Genomic DNA, 26,460 nt, shown 5'->3' with positions numbered 1-26,460 from the left:
CAGATCGGTCTCTCACTAACAATGAAGCACGCATCTGGAGGCGATTACAAGCCGATAACTACATCTGCCCTGTCTGGGTTTTCTTAACACAGACCGGGGAGGAAGAAGATTCTAAATGTAAAAATTGCGGACAAAAAGGCACGCTAGATCATATAATATGGCAATGCGCCGATTCCCCAGGCGCCGGCATTAACATTGATAGTAGAGAAGCCTGGGAGGTTTGGCTGCGGAGCGGAGATCCCACCGTTCAGCGGCACGCGACCCGCCTGGCGGCTGAGGCCGTGAAGAGTGCTTGTAACCTCACCTGACCTCAGCCTGCGGGGCCCTCCTGACCCGCTACCCGGCCTGCGTGCCGGGGGCGGGAGATGAAGGGCTCCTTTTCGGTGGAAATAAAGTTTTCATTCATTCATTCATTAAAGTGCCACCTATCTTCCCTGAAGGCGTTACTGGCCAGTATCCAGAAATTTATCAGCACAGGCGCAGGATCAAAAAGAATATGCACAAGATAGAAAGCAGAAATGTACTGTTCATTGATGTGAACTTCGAACTAGTGGCAATACTTGAGCGCATCAAAGTTGTAAAGTCCACCTTTGAATCTTACAAAACAGTATAAATCTCTTAGTTAAACGATCTTCAATTATGAAGTTTAGAAGGCAGCATTCCATTTGCTGCTATTTAACCCTTTGACTGGTTTTGCTGTACAGGTGCTGCGGCCGCATGCCGTCCCGCGGCGTTTTTGCAGTATGGGTATTGCGCTAAATGCATAGCGTTTGGAATAGTTCGACACTGGAGGTGATTTTTTTTTTTTTTCGGAATATTCGACACTCAAAGGGTTAAGTGAGGAAGCTAGAATTCTATCATTAAAAGCGAGTCTAGAATCTTGCTCCAAGACATAATGTGATTGCTCCAAAACTCTCGTTTTATTGCTTCAAAGCTGCTCCGAAGTTACTTTATTACTGCTCCCTGAGCTGTTCTAAAATGCTTGAGCCTGCTTCCACCTGTGTAAATATGATTACTTTCTTCCTCTGTACGGCGCTTCAACCAAGAAAAAGCTCGGTTATAATTTCTTTTCCGTGTTTTTTTGTTTGTTTGACTAAACTATTTAAACTAATATTCTGCCTTGAGGTCTAAACCAACTTAATAATCTCCTTAATAATAAGTGAAGCATATAAGCAGAAGGAGCGATCACTTTCACTTTGACATTAGATGTTGCAGAAAGTCAAGTTCATCATGGCTGACAGCAAAGTCTTATTCATTGTAATAAATTTATGGCTGTATCAATACTTGTGCATGTTACTTTTGGAATGAGGTCTTTGAGATTGAGATAGATGTGGTCAGAGGTAGGGAGATGAACACAGCACCGACTGTCAACTGAGGTTTATTGGAAAACGGAGGAATTTATGCACATTTTCTTAACATGTGATTCAGCCGAAGTCAAAACGTCATATACACATGTACCAGTTTTCTCTCCTAACAAAGCATTGACAAAAAAAAAAGTGACAATAAACAAGAAATCACTAAAATCCAAAACACAAGTGAAGTAGTATACACCATGAGCAAGCACATGCCTCACCGCTAAACATTCGATGAAGACAAATTAAAAAGCCAGGTTGAGCTGTATATGGGCTTCCGTTTTTAAAATGTAATGTATGAATGAGCAGGATTAAGTCGTGTAGTTAGCCTTAAAAACCACCCGATATAGAACCGAAAACTGCCATACAAGAAAAGATATAACATTATAATTTTTCTTCCCCGACCTGGTGAGCTTGGCTAGTCTTGCACCAGCTGACGGGCTGGTTGGCCTTGGTGACCCGTACTCGGGACATTCTTGGAGCCTAATACTCCGTGTCATTAAAGTTTCTTCCTCCTTCTCCCAGTGCATTTCTTTCTTTACCGTTCCCACCTAAAGCATCTTGTCCCAACTATATCTCCCATTTGCATTAACCTAGAACACTGCTTTTCCTTTGCACCATTGCCATTCAGTCCCCCATTTATCTTGACTCTCCTCCTTTTAATTGGTGCACCTGGCTGGAGTCCTCCATGTCGAAGTGACAGATGGCCCTGGTTCTACAAGTTGCAAACCTCTTTGGCACTCATTTTTGTAGCGAAATAAAGTTTATTACTACTACTTCTACTAGGTCCTGAAGTACAGTTTAAAGAGTTGAGGAAAGGTCTACAGGGACCAGCATAGCTGGGAGCAAAACTTAAAAAACGCAATTAGACCTTAAACTTGGGTCATTTTATTTTGCAGTTCATAACTTATATTTTGGATAGTTACAATGAAGCTCTGAATGGTCGCTTTTGATCGTGCTTCTATACCTTAACATTTCTAACAAGGCATGAATGCATTCTAGAAAAGAAAGCAAAAGCCTTCAGGGCTAGGCTTTTTTTGTGCAAGATACTGTGCTTCTAAGTGTTGCAATTTTTTAGAAAAATTTGGCATTGGCAGAACAGCCAAGGTGAGTATTAAATTTGGGTAAAATGAATTCTGCTTAAACCATACACTCTAAAATTGCCCAGTACTCTTGCTGAATTTTGGGGGTGCTATTAAAATCACTTGTTTTGACATTTCAAAAGCCTTTTTCTGTTTCTTCTTTGGCTGCATATACTGCAGCTAAGTCTCTTGATTTTAAGCGAGTATCTCAATTTTAAGGCACTTTTGATGACTCAGTACTCGCACCTTTTCCTTTCTTAGGAATTTTTCCCTCAAATTCAAGTTGGTTTTTCATTTCATACTAAGAGGAAGCAGCCACAGTTAAGCAACTACTGTAAGTGTCTTGATGAGCTGGCCCATCAGGTGATGAGGAATGCTTTGCATATACTGATTCACTAAATAAGAAGCATGGGCATATTCAACTCAAATAAAATTAGCTACCTTTTCTTAATCTTCAAAAAGCATTTGATACAGGGACCCTTAAGATTTTAACTGCCAAACTGCTGCTGTCCATTTATCGCTATTTATGAATTTTTTGCATCAGAATAAACAACCAAATCAAACCTGGTGATAATGTATCGGTAAAGGGGGCTGTAAAGGTTGGGGTTGATTCCATCTCCCATATTTTTTTCCTTAATTTCATAACACAAGCCCTAAAATTTAAACTTCCACAAGTTTGACCTTCTAGAATGAACAAATTATGTCACTAAGTGTTCTGACTGAGCAGTTTCAGTGAATAAGAATTTGTTGGCACCATGCAGGGGGTCATGCCGACGCCCATGTCAGTATCTATATCAGTGTAAACTTCCCAAAACATAATTCTGCTGCCGTATTTAGCGCAAGAAATTTTGATGCACCGGCTAAATTGAAACCACTGAGATGATCGAGCGCGTACCTGGCCATAGCCACCTCTATTTTTTCGACCTGGCACACTTATGAGCCCGCTTCATATATACCTTGCTCTCGAAGCCTGCCGTCCCTCCTGGGCGCTACGAAGGAACAAGTGACAACTTCGGAGCAGTACGCTGCCATCTACGCTACCTGCTCGGGTAGTTTCGGCCATACACAGGCGAAACCGAAACTATACAGCGGGTGAGCGCAAATCGCCATGCTAGTGATGCATGCTGATCTTTACGATTCAATACGCGTCACGCACCGCCACGGGTGTCACTCCTTTCATAATGTTCGGGAGCGCCCGGGAGGAATGGCTAGCGAAGCGATCGTACAACGTACACCCCTACATATGCCGCGCGCACTATATTATCCTCGACCGAGAGGAATTCATTTTCTGCCATGCGCGGCCTAAATTCATGTGCTAAAAGCGGGGACGATAATGGTGTTTCCAAAAATTAAAAAACTGATACAGATATAATATAATTGTGACCTCAGCTATACAAACCTATAGCTGTTTGCAAATGAGGCGCTAGTGCGCATGACTAGTTAAAAGGTATTATCAGTTATATACCAGAGCCTGCTTAATTAATTGTTACCGCGTGTTACCTATTGCCTGCTCTACACTACACCACCACAGAAATCGCACCGCATACGCGGGCACAATTAAAAGCCTCCAGCCGAACCAACCCGTGAAACTGCATGTTAATTTTGCAATGCCCGCAGTCCCGACATAGTTTCTTTTTTCACGACTCGCACTCGCGTAACTAGCAGCGGAGGCTGCAACGAATTGCATGCCGCCCGTAAGCGTGTACGTGGCGTCGATCGGCATCGCAGTGCACCGTTGTGATCAATTAAGAGCCAACAGATCGCGTACGTTTTTGTTGGCCAGCGTGTATAAACGAACTGTCTGGCGACTCAGGGTAAGCCACGCTAATTCGACCAGGAGGTGACTTCGTGCCAGGAATTGCATGGTTGCGATTTTATAGGAGGTCGAGATTGAATTGCGATGGCCCAGTGGAAGCTATGTGGAACGGGACTGTATGGCCATGTCACAAAAACGTAGCAGCCGCGGGCAAAACCAGGCACCCGACAACGCAACAGTGTCCTCCCCCGCTGTGCTAGTGCAGTTGGCGTACTCGACTTCTGCGTCCAAGGGTGTGGAATTCAATCCTGTCTGAGGTGACTGCTTTTCGATGGGAGCGAAAACTAGCAAGGCGCCCGCGTACATCGATATGTCAGCTTACACGGTAAAAGCCCAGCTATAGGTGGTCGAAATTCTCGGAGCCCGCGCCTCCACTATATACGGCGTATCTCATAGCCTGATCGAGTTGCTTTGGGACCTCATAAACCAAACCAAACCATCTTTTGCAGTGCAGTTTAATTCGTCCCCCACGTACCCACCTCGCATACACAGCATATGTAACGCGACTCATTCGAACATTTGGCCTCGAGAGCTATTATTCGAACTGAAGTGAAGCGCGAATTTTCATTTGGCGCTTGATCTCAGTGCGATAGTTATGCATATGTTTGTTGTGAACATAGAATGTGGAAAAAGAAGTAAATTTTTTACTATATATTTTGCGCGGCCGGATTTACAAGCAATGGTATATCCAGCTGCCAAATGACCGTGTATATCGAACAATTTGTTCAAATTATTCCATGGTCGTCTCTAACAAATCCAATGCGTAAGATATGCATCAGAGTGCATCGCCGAACTTTCTTCCTCTGATGCGCTCTTTATTCGTTTCGCCGGTTACGCGACTGCCATAGGGCTGCGCTGTGTGGCTAAAGGTACGTCCGACGGACCCGATCAATGGTCTTAAAGGTACGTCCAACGGACCCGGTGCGTTTTTCTTCGGGATACGACGGACGGATCCGGGAAATACTTTTCAGAGGTACGGCGGACGGACCCGATCGGTAGGGTTCTTCCGACGGACCCAACGCATTTTTCTCCGATATGGGCCTTGGGATCCGTCGGGAAAGCCGGACGGATCCGAGATCCCCAGATGTGGTTGTAGCAACAACACGGTAGCCATATGTAGCCAAATCGAAGTTCGTATGAGGTGTACGTGCGAGGTGCAGGATTATGTACTACTGCATGCGTGAAATGTGAAATTACACAGAATAGTACAGTGGCAAGAATAGTGCCTAGAATGGGTGATATACTACTTGATGGCATGATGATAGGTTTACGTGAGTTGGACCGCGGCAGGGTCGCAAGCACGACCAGCGCAAGCACATGTAATCGCGGTGTTGACAGCCAGCCCGCGGCCCGCACGTCCGCTCATTTGGTCCTCGTTATCATGTGGATTAACGTCTACGACGGTGTAGTTATGATTCTTCAAAGTTTCCTCACTTCTATCTGTGATGAGATGCGTCACGTAATGCATCGCTTTCTGCTCGCATTGAGGTTTGGTGCTGCAAGTTCTACGTAGTCGCTAAAAAAGCTGGGTGCCGCCGGCGTGTCTCTAGCCCAAGCATCGCGTCATTCGTGTTTGTTGGAGGTGTGGTTTGTGCTCGCCGTGAGATGCTGTGATGTACGGATTACGTCCTACTAGAGTGCTGTGTGAGACTACGAAGAGCGCTGTGATGAGTGCGCCGATGTCCGGACGGACATCAGTGTGACCGTTTATGATCGGCGATGTTGCACGTGCATGTCAGTGTTTATTAGGTGCAGTGGTAATTTATTTACACGCGCTGTGCAACAATCAGACAAAAATAAGTCATCGACAATTTGTTAGCCTGCACTACAGAGCTCAAAACTCGGAAAATGGGAATGCACATGATGCAGTTTTCGCATCCTGGAGCTAGTGGACCGAAAAATAAGTGCCCAGCCCACACCGCCGGGATGCGCATTCAGTTCAGGCGTTCAGTCGTGTCCGACTCTTCGTGACCCTATGGACCATGTCACGCCACGCTTTCCGGTCTCTCACTATCTTCTTAACATCACATAGCTTCATCTGCAATGCCTCGAGAATGCCATCTAACCAACGCGTTCGCTGCCTACCCCTTCTCCGGCGACCCTCAACCTTTCCCAACATCAAATCTTTCTCCAGCGACTCCTCTCTTCTCATCAGATGACCAAAGTAGCTGAGCTTTAACTTTAGAATTTGACCCTCCTATGAGCAGTCAGGGTTTATGGTCGACAATATCGACTGATTTGATCTTCTGGCAGTCCAAGGAACTCTTAAGAGTCTTCGCCAGCACCACAATTCAAACGCGTCAATTCTTCGGCGGTCAGCCTTTTTCACAGTCCAACTCTCGCATCCATACATCACAACTGGAAAGACCATAGCACGGGTTATACGGATCTTGGTTGGTAGACTAATGTCTCTGCTCTTTACTAGGCGGTCAAGGCTAACCATTGCTCTCTTTCCCAGAAGCAGGCGTCTCCTAATTTCATGGCTGCAGTCTCCTTCCGAGGTAATCTTGGCGCCCAAGAATAGAAAATCTGTCACAGCTTCCACTTCTTGTCCATTGATGCTCCAGGACTTGATAGGGCAAGACGCCATGATCTTCGTCTTTTTAATGTTCAGTTTAAGCCCAAACTTCTCACTCTCTTCTTGTACGCGCATCAGAAGTCTCTTGAGTTCCACTTCACTTTCTGCCATTAAAGTGGTATCATCCGCATATCTAAGGTTGTTGATACGTTTTCCAGCAATCTTCACTCCAGCTGAAGACTCGTCCAGACCGGCCTTCCTCATGATGCACTCTGCATATAGGTTAAATAGGCAGGGCGACAGTATGCAGCCTTGCCTCACCCCTTTCTCAATCGGAAACCAATCAGTAAGACCATGCCCAGTTCTGACTGTGGCCTCTTGCCCTTCATAAAGGTTCCCGAGGAGACAGATGAGGTGAATTGGAACTCCCATCTCTTGGAGAGCTTGCCACAATCTGCTGTGATCTACGCAGTCAAACGCTTTCGCATAATCAATAAAGCAGAAGTAAATGGGTTTCTGGAACTCTCTTGCTTTTTCCATGATCCAGCGAAGGTTGGCAATTTGGTCTCTAGTTCCTCTGCCCTTGCGAAACCCAGCTTGCACGTCCGGAAGCTCCCGATCCACATACTGCTGCAGCCTACCTTGCAGGATTTTCAACATCACCTTGCTAGCATGCGAAATAAGCGCGATCGTGCGGTAGTTGGAACAATCTTTGGCACTGCCTTTCTTTGGAATGGGGATGTAAACTGACCTCCTCCAATCCTGTGGCCACTGCAGGGTTGTCCAAATCTTTTGACATAATGTATGCAGTGTGTTAACAGCGTCGTGGTTGAGGTTTTGAAGCAACTCAGCTGAAATACCATCAATTCCGCTAGCTTTGTTCTTAGCAAGGCTGGCTAAGGCCCATTCAACTTCACTCTTCAGGATGCCCGGCTCGAGATCAGAAATCACAACCGTCCTATGTTGGGTTTGCACATCCGGGTCCTTCTTGTACAGTTCTTCTGTGTATTCCTGCCACCTCTTCTTTATCTCTGAGGCTTCAGTGAGGTCCTTGCCTCGTTTGTCCTTTATCACGCCCAGCTTAGCACAGAAGCTTCCTTTGATATCTTTGATTGTCTTATACAGAGCTCTTGTGTACCTTAATTGGCTGTTGTCCTCAACTGCTTGACACTGTATGTTCAGGAAGGCATTCTTATCTCTCCTTGCTATTTTCTGAAAATCCGCATTGAGCACCTTGTATCTTTCTCTTTCCCCCATACCTTTTGCCATCCTCCTTTCCTCAGCTATTTGCAAAGCCTCTTCAGATAACCAGTTTGCTTTTTTGCATTTCTTTTGCTTTGGAACTACCTTAGTAGCAACTTCTTGTATTATATCACGAACATCAGTCCACATCTCTTCGGGCTCTTTGTCTTCTAGATCTAATTCTTGAAATCGATTCCTCACTTCCACAGCATATTCTAATGGAATCTGATCCAGATCATACCTGAAAGGCCTTCTAGTTTTCTGCGCTTTCCTCAATCGAAGCTTAATTTTGGCAACAAGAAGCTGATGATCGGTGCCACAATCGGCCCCAGGCCTTGTTTTTACTGCTTGTATAGCGCTTCTCCATCTCTGCCGGCAAATAATATAATCGATCTGATTCCTGTACAGACCGTCCGGTGAAATCCATGTGTACAGGCGCCTCTTGTGCTGTTGAAAATGAGTATTCGCTATGGTCAGGTTGTTTTCTTGACAGAACTCTACTAGCCTCTGCCCAGCTTCATTTGGCTCACCAAGACCGAACTTGCCTGTAATTCCGGATATTTCTTCACTACCCACCTATGAGAAAAAAGACGTCTCCTATGAGAAAAAGGACGTCTGATGATGGGGTGCGGTCTAAAAGGCATTGTAGGTCCGCATAAAATCTCTCAACGTCAGCTTCTTCAGCAGCAGTGGTCGGTGCATAGACTTGGATAACTGTTATGTTGAAAGGGTGACCTTGGATCCGAAGTGAAATCATTCGGTCGTTTTTGGGGTTGTACCCTAGCACTGCTTTGCCCATTCTTGTGTTTACTATGAGAGCGACCCCATTCCTTCTCTTGGATTCGTGCCCACAATAAAAGACATAATGGTCGCCGGAGTTAAATTCTCCCATTCCGGTCCACTTGAGCTCGCTGATACCCAAGATATCAATGTTCAATCTGTCCATTTCTCGCTTGACGATATCCAGTTTACCTTGCGTCATAGATCTTACATTCCATGTTGCTATGTGATATATCTCCTTGCAACATCGGACTTTCCGGTCGCTTCCCGACACATCCACAACTGAGCGTCCTTTTGGCTTTAGCCCAGCCGCTTCATTCGTCCTGGAGCTACTAGGAATTGCCCTTTGTTCACAAAGGGCAAACAAGGGATGAACAAAGGACAAAGGGATGCGCATTACTACAGGTGAAATGGTTCAGGTTTCTGTAAAATAGCTGCCTGGCACAGCACCTTCCTAAATGTTCAGGCTTTGTACTATTGTTGAAGGCCACTTTATCATTAATAAAAGAACGAATATGCTTTATGTGTTAATGGCTAGTGTTTTTTCAACATATGTTCATTTTTTTTTTTCGTTTTTTCTTAGCTTCCTTTGTTTTTCTTGCTAGACAAACACAAATAGTACACTTTTGAACTTGTCAGTCCAAAGCTGAACATGAATATCTGCCATGCATGTGACAGCTTTAATGCTAGAAAGGTTGACGTGTATAGCATGTACGTAGACGCTGCGACATCTCATTCGGCTACTTGCCTCAAGGTCGTGATGTTTAATGCCAGTGATGGCAGTCGCAATTTGGTGCAGGTGAAATGCAAATGCTTCTGTTTTTTGCAAGATGTCAACGAAAAGTACAAAGCCCGGGCAGTCAAATTAGTCTGGAGCTCTCCACTACTGTATTTTTAATAGCTACATATGTCACTTTAGGATGTGAAACCCTACATGCCACAGGTAGGCTGCATTGTTTTTTAGATTTTGTAACCTCTCATCTATGTTTTGCAACATTTGGCTAATTTTAGTTCTCGAACAGTTGTTAAAGATGAAACCGAAGCAGTTCTTGGCATGGTTTCCTGCTTGGATTAATTTGCTAATTGCAGTTCTTTGAAACTTGCATCAATGCTGGACAGTTCAAATAGCAGGCAGTTGAATTACAGAAATGATGTGGATCGTGCATTTCAGTTCTGACAAATGGAAAGTAACGGTCCCCTCCTTGCATGCATAAGTGCCCTTAGACAAATACATACTCGGGTGTGTGATTGTGACGCATATCAAGGGTCAACAGAAGGCCATGTGGAGCCAGTGTGATATTCTTCATGAAGGCTAAAGTAGAATTGTACAACAGCTGCTGTACCATGCAGAAAAAAATTGATCGTTTAGTGTATGATTAACTGACCATGAATAGCATCTTACTCAGAGTATGATGTGATATATATCTGGTTTAGCATCCCAAAATAACTACGGCTATGAGGAACACGATAGTTGAGGGCTCCGGTATAATTTCGACCACCTGGGGTTCTTTTACATGCACTGACACCGCACGGTGCATGACGGCCTATTGTTTCGCCTCTATTGAAATGCTCCTGCTCTGGCTGGAACCAAATCTGCATCTTTGGGTTCAGCAGCCAAGAACTAACTACTGAGCCAGCACAACGGGGCCAAGTATCAAAATGCATGCCATTACATTTCCTTCTAGCCTGTGGTTTTCTTCACAGAACTAATGTATACAAGGAAAAGTAAATAGCAAGAAAACACTAGTTTTATTGCACATTATATTCACATTTCAGCAAACATTCTCTAGGAAAAAAATTCTCATAATGTTTGCATGAAAACCATGAACATCTTACAAAAACAAAACAATGCACTTACTCCACTGCAATTATTAATGGGCAAGGTTGCATCTATGCTACTACACTGCACTTATCACAAAACCACAAGCCCCATCTGCTTTGGCCAATCACTTGATGAAACTAACGGAGACAGATGTCGCACACCACAGACTGGTCGTCTCGCAACATATCTCTGCATATGTTGCATTTCAATTTCATGCCTTTCCACTTAGCTTCAACTGTTGCCAGCATTACTAGTCACCCATCTTTTCTGAAATTCCTTTTTACGCTGTTGGGGTCAGCATCCTTGTTAACGATGGTCTCTGGAATTTTCGATGCTATCATTTTCACATCTTCCTCATCTGGAAGAATGAAGGAAAGACAAGCTTTGAGCAGAAAAAAAAATTAGGGAGACTCCTAATCTCCACCTGTAAGGGTATGGTGTGCCAGCGTTAATGGTTCTTGTCTGCAGATCCCACTGTGGATTCCTGTTAATTTACATGCCCTTTGCTACAAACATAATTACTAATTCCTTAATTCATGTCTCTGTTATCTCAGATATACTCATTAGCATACGGTCGTAGGCTGCCCTGTTAGGTGATAGACAACCTGGCATAGACCTCTGTAAGCCTCAACCTTTCTTAATTGGAGCTGAAACGTCCCAGAACATATTTCAAATACAACTTTGTAAGCTTGACTTAACAGCTCCTGCCATGTCGTGTGGCCTCGTGACATTTGGCTCGTGGCACTTTTGGCTTGTGCACAGGGGTCATCTGTTAAATACTGGTTAACATGCATGAAAAATACATTTTCACAGAAACTGGTGGCAAATGGTCAAGTGGTACACTGCAGATTCTGAAATGTATACCTATATGCATGCAAGGATCGCATCATCACATAACATGATCAAGAGTTCTATCAGTACCTGTAGTTACATAGCATTTCAATGCCCATTAAAGGACCACCTCAGACAATGGTTGTTGTTACCACAAGACCTGTTCTAACAGCGTACTGACACCATTCCACTGAGTGATGGACATGTATATGCATACCCTAGATAGCTCATGATTGTGGATCTCACTTATTTCTATGACTTCCAAGGAGTTCCTGTCGTCAGAAACCCTACACTTTATGAAATCGGGACAGTTGTCTTGAAAGGTGATGAAAAGGAATAACCAGGTTACCTTGACGCAATGCTAAATTACAGAGGGTGAATATGCTGCATGAAGATACCAAGAAGCTTGTACAAAGAAAGGTGAGAGTGAAATGGCAGGATTTTTGAAACATTGAAATAAACTACAAACTATACTTGTCAAACCTGTCATTAAGGAATGAAAATCATGCAGTAATCAAAAACACAACATGGAGGCCATTTTAGGTCATCTTCACAAAAGACATACCCACACCTCACACACAGCTCAATACTTATGAAAGAGGACAAACCAATATGCAAGGAGTGTGGAGATGAACTAACAATAAACCATATTTTACACGTGCGCCAGAGTCGAGAAAATAAGAGGAAACATTTTGTACAATTTTGCAACAGATCCCTTTACATCCCAGCATGATCCTAGAAAATAAGAGAATAAGTGTCCTGTTTAAGTTGTTGCGCATTTCTCTTGTATACTATGCAGAACCAACTAGCCCGACAACACCCTCTTCTGAACTGTAATCCTAGGAGAGACGTGCAAATTTCCTGCATTTTTGGTTTCTTAAAATGTTCCTAAACAAGCTACATCCTAAAGAACAGTTTAGTCATTACACACAAATAAATACATTAAACCTTGTTCTTGGTGCATGGCAGCATTAGTCGCTTATGCACCATAAAAATCAACACAATGCTGTAAGGTATACCTTGGTTAGCTATGTTATATGAGACAAGCTTTCGGTCTGGTGTGGTCCTTATTCACGTGACAGCGCTGTCATGAGGGTCTATGTCCCAGCGATCGGAAAGTGACCTACTCCAATAATTTTACAAACTGAAGGCGATTCTACAGATATCTAAAGACTGGAGTGCTCAACTGTTTTATCAACGTCCGCCTGCTTTGACAGCCTGGAGTGAAACTGTTGAAGAGAATACAGTTCGCGTTTCTGAAGGCGTTGCTTTCAATTACGGGGCCCACAAAAAGCAGCTGAATGTCAAACGCCGCCTAGGTAGGCTTTCTAGCAAGACAGCGGTGTAGCGTGGAAAATCGCTCCGCCGGTCCATCGCTGGCGCCGCTGACTTGACAGGCGAACTGTTCAAACTTACAGCTACTGACCACACCTGAAACACTGAATTGCGCATGATCAAGGCAGAATTTCTCTAACACTGAGCACTGGTAGCTATCGATTTCGCGCCCAATACTGTGAAAATCTGTCCTCTCTTCGATCATTGATACGTCCACGGTTGAACATTTATGCGCCTCGGGGTAGGCCAGCCGTTGGAACATGGATGCGTGGTTGTAGCAACGATCACTTGCGTGGCGCACTCTGCAAAATTCCAAGAGTCAGCTTCTGCAACGAAATGTGCAGCGCACATTTTCTAACGCGTACCCAAGTCCGCCGATGCATGCATATCGATCCCGATCGTTTCAAAGCTGCGCGGCCGTTCCGTCGGGTCATGCTAACCTCGAGCATGTGGGGGTTTAAACTACATGTACGCAAAATTCAACGACAAGAAAAAGATGCAGGCTAAGCACTTTAGTCTAGTCTTCCCCTAAATACCAAAGAACATTGCTGTTCACAGGGAATTCTGATCATTCGCGCTTCCGGCTTTCCGGTTGTGCAAGCTCTTGCGGTGCAGTAGGTCTTCGCCTCGACGAGTCGATGTGCAGCTCGCCGCATTAGCAGCGCAGGCCTCTAGTAGATTCGGCATGTCTTCTGCCACGGCTCTGTGGTAGAATTTAAACGAAGAATTTGGCTAGAAACATCCTGTTTCCTCGGTCTGCATGTGAGGAAAGAGCATAATGCCATTTCACATACATACTTTGGACTGCCGAATGTTCTGCACGGCGAGGTGTGTGTGTTGTACCGGCGCTAGATCTTCGGATGTCAATGCAGGACCTAAGACAGCGTACATGCTAGGAGTAGCTCGCTTACATTACGGGCAGATCGAGGTAATAGTTTAGTACGAAGCGAAAGCTGCTCGTGAATGTGCGTATCTCGATGCCAGCTGGTGGAGCTGGTGCAGTACACGTAGCATCGCCTGCAGCTATGTGCGTGACAGCGATGCTTGCCGTACACAACCCTAAGTGAAGACCGTGATCTATGTTAGAACGGATGCACTCTTCGTAGCAATTCATCGAGAGTCGCGGCTAGCTGATATCATAGAGGATAAGATTCATTCACGCGTAGCAAGCGGAATGTGGCCGCGTTCGACGTGCATATAGCCATGAGCCTGTATATCGACCATGGCGGAAGTAGAATGGACCTGCCGGTCGCCACCGCGCGATCTTGGTAAGCTGCGCATGCGCGAGAAGAAAGAAGGTAGGCGAGGAGGATTTGTTTATAATCTGGCGGATGTGACGTAATAAATTGCTTATTTTTGTTTTTTGCTTGCGTGTACTCTCGTACCCAGACGTTTTTTTTTCATCGCCGCCTCCGCAGCCGCAGTTGCTCTTTTTTTTTTTTTTTTTTTTTTCCCGTTTTCAATTTTGGCGCGCAGTGGTACAAGCAAGCGGGAGGCTTGTTCGCGCCGCGTTGTTTCAGATTGACCAGACTGGAATGTATTCTGCAAAATAGACTGGGCGGCACCCATCCTTGCAAGTTTCTTCAGACTTTCGTAAGTACAGCGAAAATGCAGCGCAAACCACTTACGGCGGCATCCCGTACTTTCCTCGCCAACTTAGGAGAGCTCATGGCGCCGCTCTTCTTACGTTACAGCTTGTCTGGAAAGTTTTGCTGCATCGATGCGTTATTGCTAAGTGATCTCAATTCTTTTTTCGGCATCTTGCTGTGAGTCGGTGGCTTCGTAGAGGATCTACGAAGCTCTTTTGCGTGCGCCAGGAAGCAGTCCCTTCAATATCCGTGCTTCGATCGGTCGCCGGCGGCTCATTTTCGAGTGCGCCTCCGTTTTGCTCCCGAATAGCCCTGTCTTAGCAAGAGCAACCATTTCTATTTTTTGTTTCAGTGTGTGCCGAAATACTCTTGCTGCACAGCGTTTTTGGGATCTTGGCTACGTCGCAGCTTCTGCTCATGGGCTCTCCTGCACCATGAATGCCTTGTGGCTCATGAAAGGTGGGTACAAAGTGTGTGCTGGCAAAAACAGGTTGCTCCACAAGAGCGCTACTATATGACATCGAAGTGACCTTATTTCTGAAGCTGGCACTGGGCATGCATTTCGGTCAGCACCGTCACAGCCAAAGCAGTAGAAAAGGGGGAAGGGGGTGGGGGTGCCAGTACATATCTGCCGGATTGTTCTAACCACTAGATAGGACTAACCCGGTCATGCGACTACAATTGTTGTATAACATTTTAGCTAAGCGTGATAATATTAATGCTGACATTTTTGCATCAACTCCAGGTGAATTCAAATTCTGTTTCTAGTTATGACTGTATATTGTCTTGTGTACCATACAAGGTAATTGCTGTTCATGGGCACGGTAAAAAAATACGTTTTTCAATGTTCACCAGCAAATCTACTCAGTGACAGTGCTATTTCTGTGGCTATTATATAGATCCTTTTTGTATTCCTGACTAGAGCTGGTGAAATCGCTTCTTTCAGCTGTAGCGCGTTAACAAAATGAATGCTGGTGCATATTTTCCAGTAGCTGTCAAATACAGTGAGAGGGCATTCAGGTGCACAAGGTGGGACTAGGCTGAACCAGTCTGTCCCATATGGAGATACTAGTGCCCACGTAGGCCTGTCATGGTAGGAAATAGAATTGTATAATTGCTCGAAGAGCTTTCCAGTAGCATGTCTTGATGGGCTAGCTGGCACACCACTGCAGTGTGGTTTGGCTGTGCGAACAGGCCAAGGACGAAAGGAACGCACATGGAAATGATAAGTTTGTTTTATAATTTCTTCATCTGCGTGTTTCTTTGGTTTACACTGCCAAATCATATTCACGCTTTCCTATATGTTATCTTGCAAACAGCAAATGCACTGCTGACACTAGGGGCAAATGTTATTTGCTCTTTTTAGTTGAGGCCAATTTATTTTACTGATAGAACATTAAATGTTTCCATGTGAGTGCCATGCGACAGCTACTAGCATTATACTTTCCTTCTGTGTTGCAGCGGGATCATTCATGTCTTACCTTTACCAGGAGCCGGCATTTATTGCAATCTTCTGATTTCCAGGCCCTTCCCTGTCTGGCGCGTGTGCTGAAACAGGAATCCCTTGGAGGCGATTTGCAGCTTTTGTTCATCATCTTGATTCCGTCCCCACATAGGTAATAGCCACTGCGGTGGCACAGGATTAGAGTGCTCAATTGTTAAACCCAAGGACACGGGATGAAATCCTGGTTGCGGCAGTCCCTTTACAATGGAGGCGAAAAGCAATGCCGTGAACTGTGCGATGTTGGCACACATTTAAAGACAAGGTTGTTGAAATTTCTGGAGGCCTTCACTAAAACATGTATCTATGTCCCAATATGGAAACAGTCTGTCCGGGCAATGGACAGGGAGAAAATCCAATGAGGTCATTGAGAGCATATTTACCACGGTACCAGGGGTGAATTTAGGTGCCTACCCTGTTGGGGGGGGGGGGGGGGGGGGCACAGCTAGTATTATTGCGACATATCTGTAGTGCTTCCTGATATATATTTTTTTACATAGTGTAGACCAGTTGGTGCAAACTTAACTTGCTGGACATGGACATGGGAAGCCAAGGACATGGGAACTCAATACAAAGAAGTACATGGGACAACACTGTTTGGTCTGAGACCCATTTCCAAAGCATTTCACCCCAAAAGAGCCAAGCATCAGGTCAGGGGAAATCCTGTACCAGTTGGAAAACTGTTGAGTACCTGGCGGCACCTGGAATCAAACCTGGTACCTTCTGAATGCGCAGCATTTCTTTTTCTTGTGTTCCAGTGTCTTTGGCTGGTCCAATATGTTAGATTTAAGTTTAGTACAATACCCCAAGAAAACAAATATGACAAAATATTTTTGGTCAGTACATAATCTAATTGCCCACTGTTCTTTTAGTTTTCATGCCATTATTTGTCTATAAAATATATATCCATGAAATTTGTTGCCGCCTAACTAAATTTGTGCAGAGCAAAACACAAAATTTCACCAATCCAGTTTTTGTGTGTGTGTGTGAGTGTGTTTAGGTAAAGACTATCAGTGTTAAAGAAACATTGTTCTACATGCTAGTTTAACATATTTGACAATGGCTAAGTTTAAGAAATAAAAAGCACAGTTATGAGGTTCCTGAAAATTTTCAGACAGCTCGTCTCAGTGTATATTATTATTTTTTTTTTAAGAACATTGGTAAGTATGCTGAACACTGATGTCTTCTTACAATGAAATTTTTTCTAGCTTGGTCAGTTCTTTCAAGAACAAACTTAGTATTATCCTTTAACCATAATCATCACGGAATGACACCTGTAAAAAAAAAAAAAAAAAGACGAAAATGTACTGCATACACCAGCGCACCTTTGACCAAGGCCTTTCTGAATTCATGAACGATCATTAAGCTTTTTTAAGATCTTCCAAAGCCACGTTGAACACCATTAGAACAAGAACCCGAGCAAGGGCTACTACCCCACCAAGACATGATGGCCTTGTGACAGAATCTGCCTCACATTCAGGAGGTACCGGTTTCAATCCTGGTGCTGGTGGGTACAAGATTTCTCCCTGCCTGATTCTGGGCTCTTCTGGGATAAGATGCTTGGGAAAGGTATTCTAGTTCACTTTAGGAAAAGGGTCATGAACCAAAATTCTCGCTTCGTTTTACCATTGGACAACCCTAAGTCCGCTTCGTGCAGCAGAAGCCCACATGCAGTTCCTTTTTCCTCCTTTCCTAAGCCATGAGCCCTGGTAAGCCAAGCACCAGGCTGGGCCATAGCTGGTACACATTTGAGAAAATTGGAAGTGGAAGTCGAACCCACCACATTGCTGTAATGTGGAATGATGCTGAGATAAGGAAATAGTGAGCCAGCCCAATTACTAACCATTCAAGAAAGACTACTGATTACTCACACTGTGGTTAATTAACAGGATGTACTCAGGGGTGCAAGAGCTCAAATAAGATTTGTAGCGAATTTTGGAGCAGCAAAATCTTCGTTTTAGAGCAATAAAATTCATATTTGGAGCAGCTCACGAGAAAAAAAAATTAATTCAAATTTTGGAGCTGTTAAACAGGGAAGAAACTTTACTTTCGGCACAAAAGAATGAAGAGGTATGAATATCGGACTGTATGAATGTGATCCAAAGGAAGTCTAGCAAAGGCCACCTATCACCGATGCTGCTTGTACTATTTATTTTTGTAAATAAGCTTTTTGTACTGCTAGGCATGCTATCACACACACAAAAATGCGAGTCATAAAATTGAAGAGGCTAAATAAAAAAAGCTAGAGAATATGCTTTTTTTTTTTTTTTTTTTTTTTTTCATTTAGCACGGTTTGACAACCTTAATCATGGGACTTTATGTTGCTTGCAAGGCTCAAAAAACATTGTTTGACTCTCTGCGAAATCCACAGCTCGTGTCGTGCGAGGGCAGCTACGAAAGAGCTTAATTTGAAGCAGTGACTGCGATCAGCCTGTGTCCAGAAGCGAGCGCAGTGCAAAGACAAAATGTTGATTAAAAAGCAAATACAGAAACAAAGACAAAAAGAAACGCCGACCAAAAGGCGAAATGGCAAATGCCGAAAGCAAGTTTTAAGCAAAGAAAACCGATGAGCGAGCACATCTTCGGCTTGTGAATTATACTTCTTGTGGACTGGCGGTGGCTTTGACACAATATTTTGATTAAGGAGAGGTGGACGATTATTAGGTTATGTATTTCATGCACAATGCATACTTTATAGTACTTCAATGTTGCAGCATGCATAAATGTTAATTTTGGCAGTTTTGGGCTCCACTGCGGCATTATGGAATTCAATAGCTAGGCTGCTGTGCGTTTCTCGACCTTCTGATGTTCGAAATAAATTTCACATGTTCCACCTCCAGTTGTATTAGCACGAACTTCGGCGGTGATGCAGGCATTGCGAAATCAGGGGGTAGACGAGTCGTACGTGAAAGTGCTGCAAGATATATTTAGTGGGTGCACAGCAATCATAGTTCTGCATAAAAAAGTAACAAAATTCCCATACAGAAAGGTGTTAGACAAGGAGACACGCTCTCCCCAGTACTATTCACAGCTTGCTTAGAGGAAGTATTCAGAGACTTGGAATGGGAGCAGTTAGGGATCAGGGTAGATGGAGAATACCTCAGTAATCTGCGATTTGCTGATGACATTGCTTTGCTAAGTAGCTCGGAGGATGAACTGCAAATAATGATTGATGACCTAGATAGCAAAAGTAGAAAGGTAGGCTTAAAAATCAATATGCAGAAGACTAAGGTAATGTTCAACTGCCTCGGGAAGGAACAGCAGTTTACGTTAGGTAGCGAAGCACTGGAAGTAGTAGGCGAATATGTATACTTAGGACAGGTAGTAACCGCAGATCCGGACTATGAAAAGGAAATAACAAGAAGAATAAGATTGGGATGGAGCGCGTTTGGGAAGCACTCGCAGATTATGACTAGCAGCTTACCGGTATCGCTCAAGAGGAAAGTATACAACAGTTGCCTCTTACCTGTACTCACCTATGGGGCTGAAACGTGGAGGCTAACCAAGAGGGTTCTACTTAAGTTGAGGATAACTCAGAGGGCTATGGAACGAAAAAGGGAGAGGGCAACATTAAGAGATATAGGAAGCGTGCAGAGTGGGTCAGAGAAATAACTCAAGTTACTGACATTCTAGTGGAAATTAGGAAGAAATGGGCATGGGCAGGACATGTAGTTCGAAGAGAGGATAACCGATGGTCGCTTAGGGTAACAAACTGGATTCCAAGGGAAGGAAAGCGTAGCAGGGGGCAGCGGATGAGGTTGAGAAGTTCACAAAGGTCAAGTGGATGGGAGAGGCCTTTGCCCTGCAGTGGGTATAGTCAGGCTGATGATGAAACACAGAAGCCACCTCCTGCACTATCTGATGATGGGAAAGTGAGTCTATCGACAAGACAGTATAAAAATAACCTTGCTGTACATGAATGAACCAACAGGATATCGAAAACTTCCATGAGCTGCATAAAAAACTAAGATACATCATATAAAAACATGCAGCACTTAAAATACAGTGTTGAAGTATTGCTCCAAAATCACAAGTACCACCACGGCCCACCACGGAAGCAATAGCAGTGGTGCCTCGTCACAAACAGCCCATTTGCGTTATAGGGTTCCTTCAGCGCAGAGACAGTGACTGAACTGGAAAGCGGTGAAAGCACATGGATGCAAAGAAAATATGAGTAGGCATTAGGCATGCCGCCATCTCAAAATAAAACTAAAATGCCAGTGACGCATGCTACAGTGTCTGAAGCATCGTGATTGGTTATATCACCTCCGCAGAAAGTTGTCACTGAGTATGGCAAACTTTTGCGGATAGTCGGGGCATTTTGGCACAGCATGACGCAAATTTCACGCTTAATGCACAGCTTGGTGCAGAAATATGTAGCAGTATCAAAATATGCAATTGGTGCAGCTGTTGCACCCCTGTGTGCTGTCCGCTCATCATTCTTGGATATTCAGGCACCAAGCCGCTTCTGCTCTTTGAGGCCTGGGAGAGGTCTGTTGTCTTTGCCTTTTTAACTGCTTGGGGCACGACAGATTTTATTAACCCTATTCAGTATACCAACTCTTTTCAGCCTTCCGTTAATAGCTTGGTACGCAGATTTAGGGTGTCTTTGGCAGGCGCACCTCCTGCATATCCTTCAGAACCTCTAGCAGTCTCTCCACTGCTTTGAAGCTCTGTTCGATCGATAGCCTTTGTCCTGCGAAGCTCCCTAGAAACCAAATACTGAGATTGTTGCACTGGAAGTCTCGTCACTGACACGAAAGAATAAGTAAGGGGAACAAAGGACTCCTTTGCGGCGCGACGGAGTCCTGTATTTTTTCTTCATTGTGCATGATCATCCTTTATAGATGTGGTATCGCTGTCATACCTGCTTAAGTGCTTCCGCACTAACTGGGAACCAACATGGCGGCCCACCAAGCCTGACTGCCGTTTTTAGCCAAAATAGGGAACCCTAGCATGAGATGTCACCACCCTAAGCCGGGCGCCGCGGCGCAACATGTAGGCTCCCTATCCTCTGAATTCGGCGCCATCTACTATTAGTGTTAGAAAGCGTCTGCTGTCCCATATTGTTTCCAAGATCATCCCCACGCTTGCAGGGGTGATCTCTGAGGCCATGCTTCCCGCCCTTCCTCGCAAACATCTCCTCGCCTTCGACTGTCTTTTGACCGAGCCACTTTTTTAAAAGAGCGAGAATAAGTGGCGACTCACTGAGCGGCCACTCTTTTGGAGAGCCGTCGCTTAGTGAGCAGTGGTTCTTTTGGAGAGCCGCTGGTTCAGTGAGCCATCGGGAACCGTGAGCAGCGTTTCTTTTGGAAAGCTGTTAGGAACCGTTCTGCCAGAGTTAGGTCTTCTGTTTGCTGCTACTTTAGCGCCATCTATTAGCAGTACGAGAAAGAAACTCCAGTGGGCAGGCACAGGTGGATTGGGCCGGCATATAAAGAAAAGAAAAAGGTGTGCTGTCTGCACAATCCTTCGCACGTAGTTGGTCGGCTGTTTCGGCGCCGTGTCGAGGCTCCGCGCCGGCGACCTGACAGCCGCAATGTGTGCATGCTTCGGGTGGTCGCCGCTGTTTTTGTGCGTCTTTTGTTTTGCTTTCAATAATTGCTATGCATAGTTTTCTCAAGCTGCATTACAACAGGGCGAATGTGGAATGCATAGCCCCTTCCGCAGCCAGCCCAGCAGAAAAAAAATATCTGGTTCAGTTATGAACAGCACCGACTGCAGTGCGTCGTGTGCTCAAAACGGGAACAGATGCTTTGAGAAAATTAAAACCACACTTCAGAGCATGAATGGCGAGCGATTCGGCTTGAAGTAGATACAAAATGAATGAATGAATTAAATACGGTCGGTGTATGTATGTGGCGGCAGAAACAGGAAGGTTGAACAAGTTTGGGTTAGGGTACTGGGCCAAAAACCTGTTGCCAGGAATAAAGGAAGCAATGGGAGAAGCCGGGGCGCTGAGAGCTGTGGGCATTGAGAAAAACTGTCGCAAAGTTGAACGGGGTTATAAGAATATACGAAAAACGAATCAGCTAGAGAAAGCATGTAGGAGGAGGGGGGGATTTAGAAAGTGAAAAAGGACTAACGCGGACTCGAGCTACAAAGCGCACACTGCATTAAAAAAAATGATGCATTTACACTTCAGGCTCCTGAGTTCACTGTCTCCGGGAATATAAGAGGGACCTCGAATCGGGTAATCTGCTTTCTCTATATTTATAATTCACTATCTATATCTGTCTACATTGTCACTATCAGTATTTATTAACAGTCAGTCCACACGAGATTTTGGGCTAGAGATTGATGGCCCGAAGTATTTATTAAGGATAATTCTCAGTGTGTTTAATGATGGCCAATGTTATTCAGATAATTTTGAAACGATAGGGTACCAAAAGAACGAAGTCCTCTCTTGGGGAATGGGTGCACCTCCAGTAAATATAGTGGACTTAAATAGAAAGAATCACGTCTAATGAAATATGGATTTTGCTGTTTACTGGGATTTTGTAGTCATCATGAGGGGAGTTAGGATGGACACACAAATATTTCCACGCTTTCGTTTAGTTTTGGGAGGTCGAACGGGTGCGGATCAGTGAACGAGAGAGAGGCAGAGTTGTCTTTCTCTCCAATAGACCACTGTTCGCTCCTGAGCGCCCCAGGCTTAAGTGAGCCAATGAACCGTTCAAATGAGCCGGCTCACTTCAGTGAGCTGAGCCGTTCTGAGCTACTCACTAAAGTGAGCCACTTTGCCTATCTCTAGGTCGTCGTCTCTTCAGCTCACTGTTCCCGAGTCTGCGTCGCTTAGATGGTAGCCATTAAAAGGTACTCTTGAGAAGATAAAGGTGGCAAACCTGCCACACGGCGGCTGCGACGAGGTACTGGCGAATCCAGGATGTTTTACCCAGCACCTCCACCAAATGTAGCGGATGAAATAGGTTTAATAGAGGTGAACGTTTGAATAATGAAGGCTGCTTGCAAACGGCCCAAAGCCCAGATCAGTCTGCACGCATCTCTCTCTGCGTGAAACTCCTCATTTGAAAGTAAAAAAGGGGTATTTCACATATAAACCTCTCTGGCACCCATTCCATTGACTTATGCTTCACTTCAGCAGACCGTAATGGTTGCGGAGCACTGCAAGTTTCATTTTCAACCCTGTCAAAATGTAGAGCACATGCAGTCGAACCCCGCAATAAAGAAACTTTCAAAGGAATTTTTGTTTTGTTTTGTCCCCGCGAGAATTTCACTCTTGCAAAAGTTGACAAATAAGTAAATATTAGCAATTGGCAAATAAGCTGTAAGTTGTGATGGCCCAAAAAGTGAGCATGGAAATGGCGAATACGCACTTGTCAGAATTCACAACCAGGCCGTGCCGTTGGAGGCGCTGTAAACTGCACGCAGGTAGTTCTCGTTATCTATAGACATATTGCTGACTGTGTTTGCATACATCAATGATCGATGTATGCGAACACAGCTGGGAGGCCTTTTGTGACCTTAGCAATGAACTGCTGAAAGGTTTGAGCTGGGTTCTGAAGTCCAAAGGGCAGTTGTGATGGCTGTTTTAGGTATGCTGGCAAACACAGTGGGTATCTGGTGATGTGCCTAACCAGGTCCACTTTGTTAAAAATGGTGCAGCCATTCAGATGTGATGTGAAGCAGTGGGTAGCTGTCATGGATAGTCTTGGCATTCAACACTTTATAGTCACTTGGATCTTTTTTAGATATGAGATGGAATGACAGAGCCCATGCGCTGGATGATGGGTGTATAATGTAGAGCTGCATCATGATTGAACTCCCGTTTAGCAGGTGACCACCAAACAAGAGGTGTGATCGTGCTGCTGGTGGTGGTCACACCATATGCTTTGGCGGCTGGTGAGATTGCAACGCTTCGCCAGTTACTGAAATTACACCAGGATGTTCTCAAAGGAGGTGACGGTATCAGCATGCCAATGCCAGTGGGGGATAAGGTTAGACTCGACACCAGATATAGATAGCCGAGTGAAGCTGTCTGTCGGGCTACATGCTGAATGAAGCCCAAGTCAAAGTATGATAGGAAATCTGCGCTGATGATTGGGTCAACGTCAGCGATGACGAACACTCATCAAAAAGTGTGGCAGAGTACCAAGTTAAGGGTAAGGGAGCGAAGTCTGTATGTCAATATGGTCGAAGAGATGGCAGCCCATTGCGATTGCCCCGCCAGCTAGGCACGATGGCTTTTTTTGAAGGATCACGCTGACCTCTGCACCATTGTTGACAAGGAATGGATTATGAAAGGTCTTGTCAATTACCACAAAAGATGGCCTCATTGGGGAGCCACGAGTTGCCATTAATGGTCTTGAGGGGTTTTTCCCAATCACGAGACGTGCACTCCATAGCAGGATGTAGGAATTGCCAGTCATACCAGCAGTGTTAAGTTATGGCTCTTTTTGCGCGATGGAAAATGGTGACTGGAATATGGTGAATGGTCTCTTGGGACAGGCTTCTGAGTGTCAACTAAGGTAGTAAGCTCATCAGTACATGCCTCGAGGCAGGAAATTGCAGAGTCTGCCAGTGGTGAGACAGCTGTGCCTAGCTGGAAGGCCACCTCATGAACCTGGTTGGTCAGCTCCATGGTTGTGTCACTGGCCACTGGGAAGGCAAGATGCAGATGCTTGGGCATCAGCAAGAGCTGAAGAAGAGCTCTCGAAGCAGTGGAACATGGGTGGTGAGTCCTCACCGAATAGCTGCCAAATCCGGTGAAGCAGTTGTGAAAGGAGACAGTCGCCAAGGTCCCCCAGTAAGGAGCTGCTGTAGGTGAGAGCGTTCTTACGCCATAGTTCTCTCGGGTACTTTGGTCTTGAGAGCTCTCTTGGGTATTTCGGTCTTGAGGTGCTGATGAGGGCATCTCCCATGAGTTCATAAGAATATCCTACAGGTCACTGATCATGTCAGGAGAGAGCGCAGATACGACATGATTGTACTAAATCATCTTGTGAGGTGATGTGGTCAGTAGAGATGTGCACGGGCGGAAATTCTGAGCCCGAACTAGCTTGGAATCTGTGTTACAGACCCGAGTCTGGCATGGCAACGTGTTCAGACTTAAAGGGCCCACGAAGAGCTATTTACGAAAACTAGAAAACGCACTCTAGATAAAGGTATCCTATCAGTCCTCTTTGCAACACGCAAATTTTTATGCTAGTGTCAGTAATACCGAAAATATTGGCGACTGAAAATGACGCTCGTCCTCTGCACGCTTAACCTGACGCACGGCGGCACGGAAGAAAAAAAAAATGAAAACAAGCTGAGACGGCACCCCACCACGTTCCATTCTGCCCGGGTCACCTGGGAGCATCCAGTGAGCAGGCACAACCAGCAAGCCCCGATGGAGGTTTGCGCAGGGGAACATGTCGCCCTAATCAGTCGAGAGCTTTAACCAGGAGCACTTTTTAAAAATTAGTTGTCAATTGTCTCCACGCAAAGTGTTTAAATTTGACTCAAATACTCACAAAGACCCTCTCTATTGGATTTCTTTCACTAGAATATTAGAGCAAATATCATTTTAATGGCCCTTTAAGGCCCTGGTCTGCCCCAGAATCTGAAAGAAATAATTTCCAAATAATGAGTTGACCTTGAAAGACCTTGAAATGCTCGGTTGTCACATTTAAGATTGAAATTTGTGGAATATATAGAGGCACAGGACAACATAGAATTATTATTTTTTTATGTTATGCAAGAACAATTCATGCATTGATGAATGCTTAAGACATTTGTGGCACTCCTGGATTGTGAATCCAGCAACGCTGAAGTTCTTTTCATTGCTGTAACTTGTGGCTGCAATGGATAATGTGTTCTTAGCAAGAAAGGAAAGATTTAGGTACATGGTTTCCTCACTTCACCAAAAACACGCGGCCTCTGAGCAAGGGGTTGATTCTGTGGCCAAGTACTGTACTCTGTAAGCTTATCTTGTTCACTGTGCGTCTTTCATGGCACCGACAAGGTCGTGGACCGCAGATGCTTTGACTAGGTGTTACGGCCCATTTCTACTGAGGCTTGTTGAGGCCTGGCACAACAGACGTGGAAGAGCTGACAGCATACCGCGAATCTGGAAACTGATACCTAAACATCTGCCGAAGAGGAAGAGACAAAAGTCAAAATTCGATAGCCCACAAGCAGCCCTTTTGCTTGGTCGTTGACAGCTAGCAAAGATCTGTTCATGCCAGGGGTGTGTGGTGTAAAGGTGCATAAACATCTGTATAGAGAATTCACACACTCTTGTGTGGGAAGGATGCTGCAAAACACTGCTGTATTGTGACACCTAGCACACCACAACCATATTCGTGCCTTTAAAAAAGTTGTGAATACTCTGGATTGGTGTGTCTGGCCTGGCCCCGCCCAAGCTTGAGGCACAGGGCTTCTGAGCGGCCAGAGTACGAGCTTTTGGGCTAAACCGAGCCTTCGCACACCTCTAACGGTAAGGGCCGAATTGTGCCTCAATCTGGAGAAACCACATTTGCGGGTTCTGGGGTCAGAAGGGTGAAAGGCAAAGTTGCAGCAATGAAACGTTCTGCGAGAGTAAGGGCGGCTCTGTAGAGCAGGTGCCGGCTTCAGTCATCCTCTAGTCC

At 44.9% G+C, this 26,460-nt stretch overlaps 2 long non-coding RNA genes across 3 annotated transcripts in view; one reads left to right on the top strand and one right to left on the bottom strand.

Annotated features, from left to right (window-relative positions):
• Positions 1-26,460, bottom strand: part of LOC146194200 (uncharacterized) — a 290,048-nt gene that overhangs the window by 197,361 nt on the left and 66,227 nt on the right. The window lies entirely within an intron of this gene.
• LOC146194203 (uncharacterized) lies at positions 14,247-16,270 on the top strand. Its single transcript, XR_014705815.1, has 3 exons — positions 14,247-14,371; positions 14,720-14,826; positions 15,892-16,270. It is a non-coding gene; the product is annotated as an uncharacterized LOC146194203 (long non-coding RNA).

The sequence above is a fragment of the Amblyomma maculatum genome, chromosome 3, assembly GCF_055883805.1.
Source record: "Amblyomma maculatum isolate TAMU_Amacu chromosome 3, ASM5588380v1, whole genome shotgun sequence".
Lineage (NCBI taxonomy): Eukaryota > Metazoa > Arthropoda > Arachnida > Ixodida > Ixodidae > Amblyomma > Amblyomma maculatum.
This window is presented reverse-complemented; position numbering and strand designations above follow the sequence as displayed.